This window comes from Chiloscyllium punctatum, chromosome 13 (assembly GCF_047496795.1).
Source record: "Chiloscyllium punctatum isolate Juve2018m chromosome 13, sChiPun1.3, whole genome shotgun sequence".
Classification (NCBI taxonomy): Eukaryota; Metazoa; Chordata; class Chondrichthyes; order Orectolobiformes; family Hemiscylliidae; genus Chiloscyllium; species Chiloscyllium punctatum.
The window spans coordinates 46,069,033-46,084,276 of NC_092751.1; the positions used below are offsets into that span (position 1 = coordinate 46,069,033).

General features: G+C 43.3%; 1 non-coding gene across 1 annotated transcript; it reads right to left on the minus strand.

Moving 5' to 3' along the window:
* Positions 1-12,429: 12,429 nt before the first annotated feature.
* Positions 12,430-12,511, minus strand: trnaa-ugc (transfer RNA alanine (anticodon UGC)). Its single transcript has one exon. It is a non-coding gene; the product is annotated as a tRNA-Ala (tRNA).
* Between the last annotated feature and the right edge of the window lie 2,733 nt (positions 12,512-15,244).

Consider the following 15,244-nt stretch of genomic DNA (forward strand, 5'->3'; position numbering starts at 1 on the left):
TGTCGAACAGAGTAAACAGAACTCTGCGTTGAATTAGCAGGATAGAACATAGACTAATGGGTCCACATCAGGAGGTAGGGCTTGGGAGCACGAAATAATAACGGTCTGAGCTCAAACACAAGAAGCATGCTGAGCCGTCACTTTCGCGATGTTAAATAAACAATACGGCTTTTACAAGAAGTTTAAACAATGAACTTTCAATGTACAGAACATTTGACAGCATGTGACACCATTAACGTCTGGTTCCTACCATATGCTTTAACTGACGAAACCACAGACACGGTTCTTCAAATCAATAAGGGCATTTAATGAAGTATTTGATCACAGTTAATCGGACTACCTTTCTGTAATAAAGCTGCTCGATGAGAATTTATATCAACTCCGTTTGTGCAGGAAAGAAGTTCACAGCTGGTGACTGTCCACTGAAAATGTACAGGAAGAGGCAATCTCTTCTGGCTTTGATTTCAAACTGATGACTTCACCTCTTTAACCTGACAGGATAAACAGTATGCGTTCATCCTCTCGGGGCCGATTTACAGCCTGAATGTGCACAGAGGGAAACTCATACCAAGAGACTAGGGTAATTGTGGTGAATTTACCAGGAGTGGTGTGTGATTTGGTGTTAACAGTGGGCAGTAAGAGCTAAACCATTAGCGCTGACATTGATCCTTGTACCAATAGCTCCTCACTCACTTTCTGCCTCATTCATCTCAGTCATCATTGACTTTCAGTTTATCCTACTTTCCCTTCGAAAATTTACTTTTGTTCCGGACCACTTTCGGATGTCCACTTGGAAACTACAGTTTTTTCAAACGAAATTCTGGAGAATGCACGTCACTCTTTGGGATAGGCTTCACTGCCCAACCAGAATTACTCAAGAGATTGAGATGGTAAGTTACTTTACTTCGTCCTCGAAGTGCTTAACACAGTGATACAGCCATGATGTCGATAGGTAGGGAGTTCCAAGAATTAGACATAGCGACATTGAATGAACAGCGAGATAGTTTCAGCTCAAAAAGGCGAGATCCTTAGAGGGGATTTACAGTGACAATTTATTCGTGTATGTGCTGCCATGGCTGCCAGCGGATTTGATGGAAGCTCGTACAATTGCAACATTTAAGAGGCATTTGAATTTGTATATGAGTAGAAAAGGTTTGGAGGGAAAGGGGCCATGTGCTGGCAAGAGGGACCAAATTGGGTTGGGATTTCCGTTCAGAATGGACAGGTTTGAACGAAGGGTCTGTTTCCCTGCAGCACATCTCTATGACTCTATGATTCCAGTTGGATGCAATCAATCACTGGATTCCTTCTGGCAGAACCGGGACTGTGCTCTCTGTGGAAGCAGAAAATGGTTTTCATTCAGATTAGCCACAAGAAGAGAAATAAATCTTCATTTCCTGACTTGGAATTTTATCCAGGCCTGGGCGATTCAAACCCAGACTCTGAAGCAGGGACTCCACTGAAGTTGACAATAACCCTTTCGACCTAACCTGTACAAACTCTTGTGCCTATCGTTCTTTGTCCCCACATTTTGAAGCACCGGTCCTTGCCGTGGGTGGGGAAGGAGCAAACTACTGCCTCGCAGAAAAACCGTGGGGTCAGAGACCCGATCGATCTGTCATGCAGCGGGGATTGCATTGCTCAGAACAGACGTGTTTGCTGTGTGGGACTGAAATTGAGCTCGATCACACACAGATATGGTGTAACAGCTGCCAGCAGATGTGGAGACGGTTGGGACAGTTTCAGTCCCACTCTGGGAAAAAAAACTGGATCCTAAATTCAGGCGAGATAAGTGTCACAGATAGAAGGCTGAAAATTGGTTTGGGAACGATATGAGTCATGACCGAATGGCGGGCATACCATATGGGCTGAAAGCTCTAACTGTCCTCCGATGCCTTCTGGTCTCTCACCATCCAGTACCTAAAGAAATAGAAAAAGAGTTAATCGTGCATTTCGAAGTCCTCCTCTCATAACTCTGCGAGGTGAGAGATGGAACAGTTCTGCTATTAAATTTTGAGACTGGGAGAATGTTTTGGAGACGGAGTAATAAAAGAGAAACTGAGTATAAAGTTGAGAGTCAGGTGATATTCAATAAAAAGGTAGACGGAGATGGGCATGGAGTAATAAGTGTCACTGGTCTTGAAGACTTAACTCGGTTTTCCATTCCAAGATTCTACCAGACCTGCTGAGATTTTCCCACAATTTCTTTTGTTGGTACTGAAACAGAAGGGAAAAGTCTGATCCTGGACCAATTAGCCATGTCTGCTCTGTGGACGTTTGAATTCCCTATTCGAACAAATCACGTCTGACCCACACGGAAACCTCACTAACCTGCATCACCCCACCCCTGTTACTGACAATAAGCTGTTCATTATATAAACACATATGGGTACACAACAACATCATTTACCGAGTGAATTGGGAAAATTTCAGGGAGAGTTCCATTCGGTTTCCATCAGAGCATTCTCATTCAGTTAATTCTATTGCAGCACCATTTGACATGCAGCTGACACTGTCATGTGGCCATTCGCATTCGACGTCTCTGGACAATTTGGTTGGGGCACGTTTGGAATGGAACCTCGCGTTTTGGAAGGGACATCGTTTATAGCATATTCGGCTGAACTCATAACATTGTCTCTTGCACCTGCAGTACAGTGGAGACAGTTTTCACTCAGAAACCAAGAGATGATCAAAAACGGAGGTACAAATGTGTCAACAAAACCTGCCTCAGCGAGCGAATTCGCTCTTGCAACATTAAAGGAGAGCGGCAAACCTATTAACAAACAACAGCGCCCTGCGTGGGTCTCGACCCCACACCAGTGAGATCAAAGGTCTCAAGCTGTACCGACTGAGCGTACCAGGACAGGATTAGTGTTGGCTAATTTATCATTTCATAATTAGTTTAATTCAGCTGACACGGCAATTTTCAAAAATCTCGTTCATTCCTCCCCATTGCAAATGACATTATCCAAGTCTTTCAATTCTCAGATTTATTCCTTCGGACCTTTACAATTCATTTAGGCCTTGCCCCGGGATTTTCGATTCTCTGTTAATATTTTCATATTTTGACCCTGATCCTTACGTCGCAGAAGTGATTCCCAGACACTCTGGCAGACTGCAAATCAATCGGGAAAATACCTCAGGAAAACAAATCATTTCTGATTAGAGTGGAGGGAATCCCAACTGCTGAAGAGACACAGTCCTCACAATCAACACTTTCTTTGTTCTACCTGCCTACAAAGTTTACCACTTCTAATATTCGAGAAAGGAATTCTGATTATAAAATGTTTTAAAAACAGGAACAATCTTCTGAAGCCATTTCCAATTTGATTTAGAATTTTTTACCCTTTCACACGGTAACAGACGTTCCTGAGGAAGGAGTTTCCAAGAGCTGTATCCCAGGGCTGGGCAGGAAGCCGCTGATTGAAACTGCAGTGGCCCCTTTCTGTTGGCAACAGGGGCTTGTAGTGAGTGGGGTCACGTTTTGCTGCACGTGGCCGTCTCACTCATTGCGGACTCAGGGTCAATCATGGATGAGTTCTCGTGGTTGTATTGTCAGTACATGGTCGATCTCAATACTTGATGTGAAATATTTGAGGCTCTGTGCTCTTTTTGGGCGAGGACAACCAACATTTCAGCCAAATGCTCTGACCATTTGAGACACAGCAACTGGCAGCAAAATTGTGCGTGTACACATCCAAACGCACAGTGATCGAGAGGATGTGGACAGCAGTAGTTCTCATTATTTTAAGAATCAGTTGATCATGTTCCCGTGTTTATCGCAGAGAGGGCGAGAGACCCGAGGAGTAACAAACACCCCCACAAAGCAATATCAGGGCCTGTGTAGTTCTGTCATAAAAAGCTGCCTGCAGTTGATCTATTGCAAAGTTGGGTTTCAAACCCACGCCGCAATAGAGACTGGATCCTAAACCCAGCACATTAAAACTCTCTGGATTATTGGTTCTGGAAGAGCACAGCAGTTCAGGCCGCATCCGAGGAGCAGTAAAATCGACGTTTCAGGCAAAAGCCCTTCATCAGGTATACAGGGTTTCACTCGAAACGTCGATTTTACTGCTCCTCGGATGCTGCCTGTACTGCTACGCTCTTCAGCACCACTAACCCTGAATCTGGTCTCCAGCATCTGCATTATTTGCTTTTACCCACATTAAACCACTCGGAGACGCCCCCTGACGATAACCAAGCGCCAAACCTGTCAAGACTAATGTGTCAGCATCGCTTCACTTCAGGCAATATCCCCTGGCACTTTCTATGAATACCTTAGCATAATTTTAAAAATATTGACAACGATTTGAAAGGTTTACACGGTGTGGACATTATTGAGAAGCTGAATATTCTTCGACAGTTTTCCCCGGAGCTTCAGGCCTGAGGGATGTCCTTGGAAAAGTTTACAAAATCATGAGGTAGACGAGCAAAGAACATAGTCAATCTACACTTTTTCAGAAGTCACATGAGTTTACAGTGAGATAGCATAGGTTTAATGTGAGAGCAGTACATTTTGAAAGGAACGTGAGCGACACTTGTTTTTAATACAGACATTTTTGTGCGTGTGGAATAAATTGTCACATTTAGTGGCAGAGTTTGGTGCACTCACAACACTTCAAAGGCATCTAAATGGGTATGCAGACAGGAATTGTTCGGAGAGATAAGGGACAAATATTGGCAAATATATTTAGATTAGTTACTGTCATCTGTTCAACAGGTGCAAGTTGGATAGGATGGTTTGCTTCCATGCTCGGCAATTCTGTGACACTCCAGTACCTGACAACAGTTTGAATAGACCACTTGCAAAAACGCATGCTGTTTGTTACTAAGTTAGCGTGTTTGAATTTTATTTTTTTCTTGAGGCGTAATGTTTTGAAATGACACAGAGAGGAATGTTTTCCAGACATTTACAGACAATGACCATTCTCCTTGATACATTCCCAAGTTCTCCATCAAATAATTTCGTTGACTAAAAAAAACCTCACAAATCGTGTTATCCCCATAACACTCCAGTGAATCCAAAAACTGACAGCTCTTAACGTCGACCAAGTGCAAAACTCAAAAGGCAGAGTCATTATCAGACACGCAAACTCATTACTCTGTCTGTGGGGCAGTGCGAGACGTGTATGTCAAGAACTGCTCACACAAATAACACCGAAGCAATTCCAAATGGAGCTTCCAGACTTTCTGGAGATTTTGTGCATTGCCAAGTAACAGAAAGTGCTCAAGTAACATTAAACAAAACAGAAAAATGTACCATGCAAAGTGAATATTACCAATTATATTCTCGATTAAATTAGGTCAACAATGCGCTGGTGCCTCCATCTGATCGAGCGAGCCAATCTCCAGCCTCCCTCACCAGGACAGGAATGAAGGAAATGAGAGAAATATAACAAAGTTTCACGTTGCGATTGTCCACCTTTTAGCCACAACAACTAAAAACCAGGGAGCAGATTCAGTGCAGGATCTGGCTTCACAACAGCGGTGAAATAACGACGTCCACTCACTTTCAGGGAAAACTGTGAACAAGTCACATTGTCCAGAATATGAATACACAGCGCAGACTGTTTAGTTCCCATATTCTACTGCTGCCCCGACATTCATACGATAATGTACCTTTCAAAGAGAGCGTTTGTAGCTGTGGAATGACAGTGGCAGCTGTTTCCCCTCGCTCTTACTGCCGCCCTTGGTCGTGTAGGGGCTGCAATTCTCATCTTACACGCGGTAGTTGAGTGTGCAATTCTCTGTTGTGGAAAAGCGGAGTGTTTTGGAGCAGAAAGATGTGAAGTTCGGATGCTTCTGGAGTTCTTGTTGAAAAGTTCGGTGACGCTAGGAAGATGGTTTGCAGACTTTTCGTCCCTTTATGGGTGACATTCTCAGCTCTGCAGAGGTTCCTGTGAAGCGCTGCTCTCATGTTTTGGTACTAATTCATTTGGTTTAATTCCCGCTGCTTCCGTTTGTTGGGATTGCAGATTGGGTCCAATGGATGGAATTCGTGGATGAGTGCCCTGCTTCCATGAATTGTCTGGCTGTCTTCTGCTTCCCTGTCTTATTATTGTTGTGCTATTCTAGTCGAATGTGTGGCCCCTGCCGTTTGTACGTATTGCTACTAGGGACTGCTGGACTGACGCCCACACAAATTCTTTTCCAAGAACCAATATCCACCCACCTTTATTCGCAAATGCATTGCACACAAAGTTCGCAACGAGGATTTGCTATGAGGTAATTTTTAAATGATGCTTCCCTGTGTTAAAAGCAAATTCTGGAAAACGATATCCAGACTCCTCCGAACGCTCGGACTTATGACAGCACAGAAACCGAGAGCCTCACTCAGACGTCAACTCACGAGAAACCAAGGCCCAATATCCACCATGTGCAGGTCAAACGTGGTTGACGAGATTCCACGAGGGACTGCACGAAACACGACATAGGAGAAAGAGGCTGACAACTAGAGAGCTGCATTCAACATTTCATCTGGACTGTAAAAACCCCTCGGACAGCTGTTCCTTGCAATTATGCACAGAATATTAAATGTCTCTGATTCCAGGGCTTGGAATTTGGATGATAAGACAGTCTGCAGCACTGGTTACTTCCTTGTGTGAGGTAACTCCTGATGGAACACATGTCACACTCTATTGCTCATTGAGAAATGCATCCAAAATAGGAGCTTATAGCAGCATTTCTGTTGTCCTTCTGGGGCTGTCCCTGACATGCCCTGTGGCACTGCACTTATTCTGTGTTTCCTGAGTGTTCGGCACATGCTTCCACGATCGTTTTATCGGAAGAAATCTGCATTTTCGCTTCAATAACGGGTGTGTGAAGCGTAGGTCCACCATTCTCTATTCTATTTTTCTCTTCTTATGCACAACTCCAATACAGTAAAGGATCAATTGATATTGAAAGATGATATACAGAGGCGTGTGAAATACCGAAGTTTTAATGACATTTATGAAATGGTTAGAGATTATCATGATTCAGGAAATAAGGATGTAAAGTCTGTTTGGCTGGAGTTGAGGAACAGTGAGGAATGAACTCACAAGCATGTGTAGTTTACAAGCCTACTCGCAGTAACCAGAAAGCGAAAAAAATCGTACAAGGGGGAAAAATGCGTGTGAGTGACAAAAATGGCAATAGTCATGCGTGATCTTAACTTCCCATCTAAAACTCTCGGTTCCATTGTAAAAACGTTTGGAGAACCAAAATCAAAAAAAATCCCACATGTCCCATAAAACATCACGAGGGATATCTTGATAATCGATTACTCTACTGGTGACTTAATTTTCCTATTTCCTTGGAAAACATCTCTTTAATTGTGAGCATCAGAAAAGGCTTTGTTTTGCCAGCAAGAAATAAATATGTGATTAAGCTTTGTTCGTTTCATGTATAAGAACACTGAGACTCCTCTACACCGCACTTCTTTTGCGTTTCTATCGATTTTAACACTAGTGTGTCTTTTGATTCTTCCCAACAAAGTATATGACCTCGCATTCCCTACATGAAACTGCATCTGCCAAGAATACTCCAATTGTTGGAGGGAATCCTGAGGAACAGAATGTACATGTATTTGGAAAGGCGAGGACTGATTCGGGATTGTTAACATGGCTTTGTGAGTGGGAAATCATGTCTCACAAACTTGATTGAGTTTTTTGAAGAAGTAACCAAGAAGATCAATGAGGGCAGAGCAGTAAATGTGATCCATATGGTCTTCAGTAAGGCGTTCAATAATGTTCCCCATGGGAAACTGATTGGCAAGGTTAGATCTCATGTAGCAGCAGTGGACCTAACTCCAACCCTTGTGGTATGTCGCCAGGACCTGGACACCAAGAAGAACATGTTCCATCAACTACAACACTGTTTTCTATTGGCAAGCCAATTACTGATCAAAGCTGTAATATCTCCCACAATTCCATTCCTCCGCATTTTGTATACTAGCCTATTGTGGGGAAACTTATCGAACGACTTGCTGAAACCCATATACACCACATCATCCGGGTTACTGTCATCGACCTGTTTGGTCACTTTGTCAAGAAAGTCAACAAGATTCGTTAGGCAAGGCCTAACCATCACAAAATCGTGCTGACTGTCCCTGATCAGATGGTCAGAAATCCTATCTATAATAACCTTTTCCAACACGTTACCAACAACTGCAGTGAGATTCACGGTCGGTAATTACTAGGGTTGTCTCTACGAAACTTTTTGCACAAGAGAACAACAAATGCTATGCTCCATTCCACAGCTCTATTCCTGTAGACAACAATGATTTGACGATCAATTCCAAAGGCTCATCAATCTCTTCCCTTGTTTCCCAGAAGGATCCTAGGACAGATCCCATCCGGCCCAGGGGACTTGTCTTTTTTCACACTCTTCAGCATTTCTATAACTAATCCTTGTGAACATCAATCTCTACTACACTAGACGCAAGTATCTGTGTATCTTCCTCGCCAACATTTTCATTTACTATAGCGAACACTGTCGAAAAATATTAATTTAGTGCTTCCCCTATCTCCTCTGACTCCACACAAAACTTCCCACTATTATCCTTGATTGCCCTAAATTTAACTCTCGTCATTCTTAGAGATAATGCTTTAAATATGGAACATTTCAGATGAAGAACTCGAGTTTCCCAAGTCTAATCAAATTACCGGCCTGGTTTGCAAGATAAGCTTTCTGAACTTTGAGTAGAAATTGTTCCAGCAGGAAAAGCATTCATAACGTATGCCAGCAAGACCGGAACCTAAGTGGGGAATGCGCAATGGACGTCTAAACCCATCGCCTTAACCACTCGGCCATGACTACAGACAGCACTGCGATCTGAGCACTGACCAAATCAGCCGTGATCTCATTGAAAGCTGCCGCTGACTTGAGTTAAATGTTTCCATCTCCATTCATACCTTTGCTGTCATTTATAAGGTGCGAGACACCAATGTAAAAGAAGAAAAGCACAAAGTTAGGAAAAGATATTTGCAGCAAAATTGAGTCAAAATTATTTATTGAAAGGAAAATCACACTTGGCAATTTGCTAGATCTCTTTGCGAACATGACTAGCAGAGGTAATCAAGGGAGCTATTGATCTGAGTATTCTTGGACATGAAACAAACAAAGGTTAGTGACAAATTCATTTCTTTTTTTTAGGGAACGAAATGGTCTTTCCTGATAGTTACAATGAAAGAGATGGTTCCCAATAAAAGACAGAGATTAAGTCGCTTGTATATATACTTCAATGTGATACGATTCACTTTCAGCCCCTAATTACCCCAGAGATGGAGGGGGTGAGTTACTTTTCTTCACTCTTCAACTCCACAGCATGGAGGTACAGACATGAAACTGCTAGAGATGGAGTTCTTGAATTGGGAACCAGCGAAACTGAAGGAACGAGGCATAAGTGAGGACTGCAGATGCTTGAAACCTGATTTTAGATCATAAAATGCTGGAAAAGCACAGCAGCATCCGAGGAGAAGGAAAGTCGATGTTTCTGTTGACAGTCTTTCTGCGTTCCGCAAACAATTTTCGTTTTTGGCTCAGATTTCCAGCAACTGCAGCTATTTGTATTATGTTAACATTCATAATGTTTTGGACAAAACCAATGACCTGCCAGCATCGGAAAATCGGCAGAAGTACTGGAACACCGATATGTTAGCTGAACAATACAACCATTCCATGAGCGGGAATATGATCCGGGCCACGGTGCTGAGAGTACCGAATCCTCACAAGTAAATAACAAGACAAGGCGATAGATACTATCGTATTTGGTGTAAATAAAACACCCTTTATGAACATTTTCGTTGCAGATTATTTTCAACTTGTCTTCGTAGATTTACAACGTGGGAAAAGGCCATTCCGCCTGTGTGCATTGCGGCTCATCAGAGAGCCATCTATTCCAGTCGCAGTTTCCAACTTTGGCCCAAAGTCTCGTGTGTTCTAATGTTCCCAGGGCAAATGTCAATGACTTTATTCTGTGTTCTTAAATGGCACAATAATGAGGCAGATGTATGACACTTCCACAGCGACTTGTAACTCTTTGGAGGAACTCATGCTCATTTTCACCCACAAAGGGAGACACACAGAAAGATACCCCCAAAGCGACAGAAGGCTCCGTGGTTGTGAGCTGGAATTTGAAATGGACAATAGGACAAATACAACTTTTAAATGCGGAAGCACAGAAGCGACGTCCCAGCAGGACTTCACAGGGGAGCGTTAACCTGGGGCATCGTTGAAGTGAGACATTCCTCTCGAGCCAGGTAGGTCTCGAACCTACAATCTTCTAACCCGAAGTCAGACACATTATCCATTACGCCACTGGCCCAACAGACCCGCTCACCCCCGGCAGAATGTCGATATGTAATGCCATGGACTTTCACGGAATCAGAATTAAAAAGGTGAACAAGCAGCGAAGATAATCACCAACACTGCTTCACTTCGAAGTTTCCAATTTGTGAAGCAGTGCTTTTCACTGGCAAAGGAGCAACATTTGTCCTCAGCTGCCTGCTTCAGGGTCGCCTCCTTCTCTGCGGGAAGTGTCCATCGTTTTATTCACAGTCACGACGCGATTTCATGCTCTACTCCAGTGAAAACGTGTCATGGTGTCGTCTAAGCAAGACCCTGCCGAAACTCAGCGAGAGACATCTGGTCATTTTGAGCTCAGGATGTGGAATTAGACGAGCTGCGTGACACCTTTTATTGGCGTCGCCACTTCACTGCAAATTAGCAAAAACGAGCCGTTGTTAGCATCAGCTTGATTTGGAACTTCCTGCAGTGCATTTGCGAAACAACATCAGATAGATCCCATCCGGCCCAGCTGACTTATCTATTTTCACACTCTGCAGTATTTCTAATATCTCTTCCTTGTGAAACTCAATCTCTTCTCGTCTAGACGCAAGTATCTCTGTATCTTCCTCGGCAACATTTTCATTATCTATAGCGAACTCTGTCGAAAAATATTTATTTAGTGCTTCCTCTATCTCCACTGACTCCACACACGACTTCCCACTATTATCCTTGATTGTCCCAAATTTAACTCTCGTCATTCTTTTATTGCTGACATACCTATGGAAAGCCTTAGGGTTATCCCTGATCCTATCTGCCAACAACTTCTCATGTCTCCTCCTGGCTCTTCTCAACTCTCTTTTTAGGTCTTTCCTGATATGGTTGGAACCCTCCAGCGCTCTAACTGAGTTTTCACGTTTTATCCTAACATAAGACTTCTTGTCTTTCTTGACCAGGGATTCTACTTCCTTAGTAAACCACGGCTCACGCGTTCTATATCTTCCTCCCTGCCTGACATGTACATACAAATCTAGGACACACAGTAGCTTTTCCTTGAATAAGCTCCACATTTTTAATGTGCTCACCCCCTACAGTTTCCTACCCCACTCTGCGCTTCCTAAATCTTACCTCATTGCATCGTGATTTCCCTTCCACCAGCTGAAACTCTTGCTCCGTGGAGTACACCTATCCCTTTCCATCACGAAAGTCAACCTGAGAGAATTGTGATCGCTGTCCCCACAGTGCTCACCTACTTCCAAATCAAAAACCTGGCCAGGCTCGTTACCCAGTACTAAATCGAAAGTTGCTTCTTCCCTTGAAGGCATGTCTACATACTGTGTCAGGAAGCCCTCCCGCACACACTGGACCAAAACTGACCCATCTATTGTACTCGTACTGTAGTGTTCTCAGTCAATATTTCGATATTTTCTTGGGTGTTCCAGAGTTTTTCATTGTCCCACAGTCCAGATGAAGTTTGTATTCCTCACGTACGGGAGCGAGAATTCTTTCAATGTCTCAGATCAGTTCCTGTGCCGAGAACATCAGAGTCAATGTCCCTTGCTCTACTCGGACTGACAATTTACACTTCTTCAATCTCCTATGATTCCATTTCCCAAAGAGTTTCTCAAGATTTCCAAAGCTGGAGCCTAAATTATATGGCTTGCTTCCTAAACATTTTTCCAACTGCCAACTGACAATATTTTCACAGTATCTCTTCACAATCCTCTGGCTTGCACCATGTCCAAGGATGAGAAGTCCCATTTGGTGTAGAGAATTCCTAGGCTGGTGAGTTTCACTTTGGAACAAAGATGGTTAAGTGGCAATTTCCTGCGTTTGTTTGTAATGATGGGAGAAGGACCGGTGGGGAATGAGCACTCTGACGAGCAGGAGGAAGTGTTGCCAATGACCAGAGTCAGAGAACAGAGGACAAGGGATTAAAGGAATCTAATGAAAAGCAGCACTTCTACTCAGGGCGTTTAACAACAACTGCAGAAACCCGATGTGTCGAGCAGTGCATCTGGAAAGAGAAACAGAGATCATGTTTTAAATGTGGAGCATTTCTGATGAAGAACTCGTGTTTCTCAAGTCTAATCAAATTACAGGCCTGGTTTGCAAAACAGGCTTTCTGAACTTTGAATTGTTCCAGCAGGAAAGCATTCATAACGTAGTCAGCAGGATTCGAACCGACGTGGGGAAACCCCAAAGGATTGCAAATCCATCGCCTTAACCACTCGGCCATGACTACAGACAGCGCTGCGCTCTGAACACTGACCAAATCAGTCGTGATCGCATTGAGAGCTGCCGCTGACTTGAGTTAAATGTTTCCATCTCCATTCATACCTTTGCTGTCATTTGTAAGGTGAGAGACACCAGTGTAAAAGAAGAAAAGCACAAAGTTAGGAAAAGACATTTGCAGCCAAATTAAGTCAAAATTATTCATTGAAAGGAAAATCACACTTGGCAATTTGCTAGATCTGTTTGCGAACATGACCAGCAGAGGTAATGAAGGGAGCTATTGATCTGAGTATTCTTGGACATGAAACAAACAAAGTTTAATGACATTTTCATTTCTTTTTCTGGCGAAGGAACCGATCTTTCCAGATGCTCAAAATGACAGAGATTTTTCCCAATTAAAGAAGGCAAATAAGTCCCATCTCACGCTGACACCATCGTGAGCGCTGCTGCTTCACAATGCCACAGGGTCAGGGTCAATTCCCGCCTTAAGCAACTGAATGTGTGGAGTTTGCACATTCTCCCCGTGGCTGCGTGCGCTTGCTCTGGTTTTGTCCCACGGTCCAAAAATGTACCGGTTTGTTGAAATGGCCGTGCTAAATTGACGGGGTTAAAGGAGAGGAATGCATTTGGGCTCGGGAGGGTCGGTGTGGAGTTGCTGGGCCGAAGGGCCTGTTTGCACATTGTAAGTATTCTAATCTACAGTAGTCAATGACCAAGGTATGGAGCACGTTGTTCGATGGGGCATATATAACTTTTCGATTGTTTTTCTTCAAAGTTGCTTTACAATTCAAACGGGAGAGGAAGAAGGGAAATGAATGTCTCCCATAATTCTTGCCTTCTTTTATCATTCACAGGCGGTATTTTTTACTGTACTTTTTTTTACACTATGGTTACTGTTAGTGTTCTTGTAAGCCACAGCGGCTGGTTTCCCCTTTCCTCAATGTTCCTCATCACTACCCAAACACACTTTCCATCCTTATCTCCTGAATCAAAGTAATCTCTAATCATTGCATAATTGACATGGAAACTGGGCTTTTCACACGCCTGTGTATGTCATTTTCCAATATTAATTGATCGTTTACTGTGTTGCAATTGCGCACAAGAAGAGGAAAATAAAATAGAGGCCGGTGGTCCTAGGTTTCAAACACACGTAATTGCAGCTAAAACGCAGATTACTGCACACAATGCGATCACGGAAGCATGCACCGAACCGTCAGGAAGCACACAATAAGTACAATGCTGGAGGTCATGCCAGGAACAGGACTAGAAACACAACAGAAATACGTCTCTTGGGTCCTATTTTGGACGTATTTCTCAATGAGCTATCGTGTTTTACATATGTTCCATCGGGAGTTACCTCACACAAGGAAGTAACCGGTGCTGTAGACGGTCATATAATCCGAGATCCAAGTCCCGGAGTCAGAGACACTCAGTGCCCTGTGTGTACCTACAAGGAACAGCTGTGCATGGTGTTTACAGGGTAACTGAACTGCATGACTGCAGCTCGATGGTCGTCACTCTGCTTCTCCTCTATAGTTTTCTGTGCAGTCCCTGCAGTCCCTGCAATCTTGTCAACTACGTTTGTCCGGCACAAGATGGGCATTGGTCACTTGTCTCTGAGAGAGGTTGTTGGTTTATGTGTTGTCATAATTCCGAGTGTATGGACGAATCTGGCTGTCAGTTCCCAGAAACTTACTTTAATAAATGGAAGCGTGCTTTTTAACTTGCCGCGTGGCATATACTCATTGCAAATTTCGTGCACTGTGAATAACGTTGTGGGACTATCCAATTTTGGCAAAGATTTTGTGTGGCAGTCACGAGTTGCCACGACCAGCTATCCCTAGTGGCAAGAACTACAAATTCGATTAGAGCAGCACAAGGTTAATGTGACAGGGCAAACAGAAGGCAGCCAGAAGATCTCTGGGTGTAGGGCAATCACCCAAGGTACCTTTTCATATGAAAGTCAGAGCATCAGTAGAATCTGGGACCCAAGTAGTCTATGTTGATTATTCATATTCCAGACAACCTGCGTTGTTCCCCGTTTACTCTGAAAGTGAATAGACATAGTTATTTCACCGTTATTTCAAAAGAAGATCTTGCATTGAATCTGTTCGCCGTTTTTTAATGTTGTGGCGAAAAGGTGGGCAATCGCGATGTGAATCGTGGCTATGCTTTCATTTCCTTTATTACTGTCCTGGTGAGGGAGAAAGGTGATTGGCTCTCTCGATCTGATGGGGGCACCGGCGCATTGATGGCCGAATTTAATCACGGATATAATTGGGAATGTTCACTTTTGATGGTTCGTTGTTGTGTTTTGTTTTATGATACTTGAGCACTTTCTGGGACTTGGCAATACACTACATCTCCAGTAGGTTTGGAATTGCCTCGCTGTTATTTGTGCGAGTTTTTCATGTCAGAGACGACTCACAGTGCCTCACAGACAGCACTTAAGCTTCGGTGTGTCTGATCATGATACTGCCTTTTCAGTTTTGATATTGTTCCACGTTAAGAGCTTTCAGTTTTTGAATTCACTGGAGAGCAAAGTGGGTAATGCGATATGTGAGGTATTTTTCTTCAGCCAAAATCTTTGATGGCGAACTTGGGAAAGTGTCAAGAAGAATGGTCATTGGCAGCAAATATCCGGAAAACCTTCATCTCTGGATTGGTTGGGCTCATCCACCCTCCAAACAAAATAGCCAAGCTCGCTGACTGAGTAACAAACATCATGCGTTTTTTTTGCAAA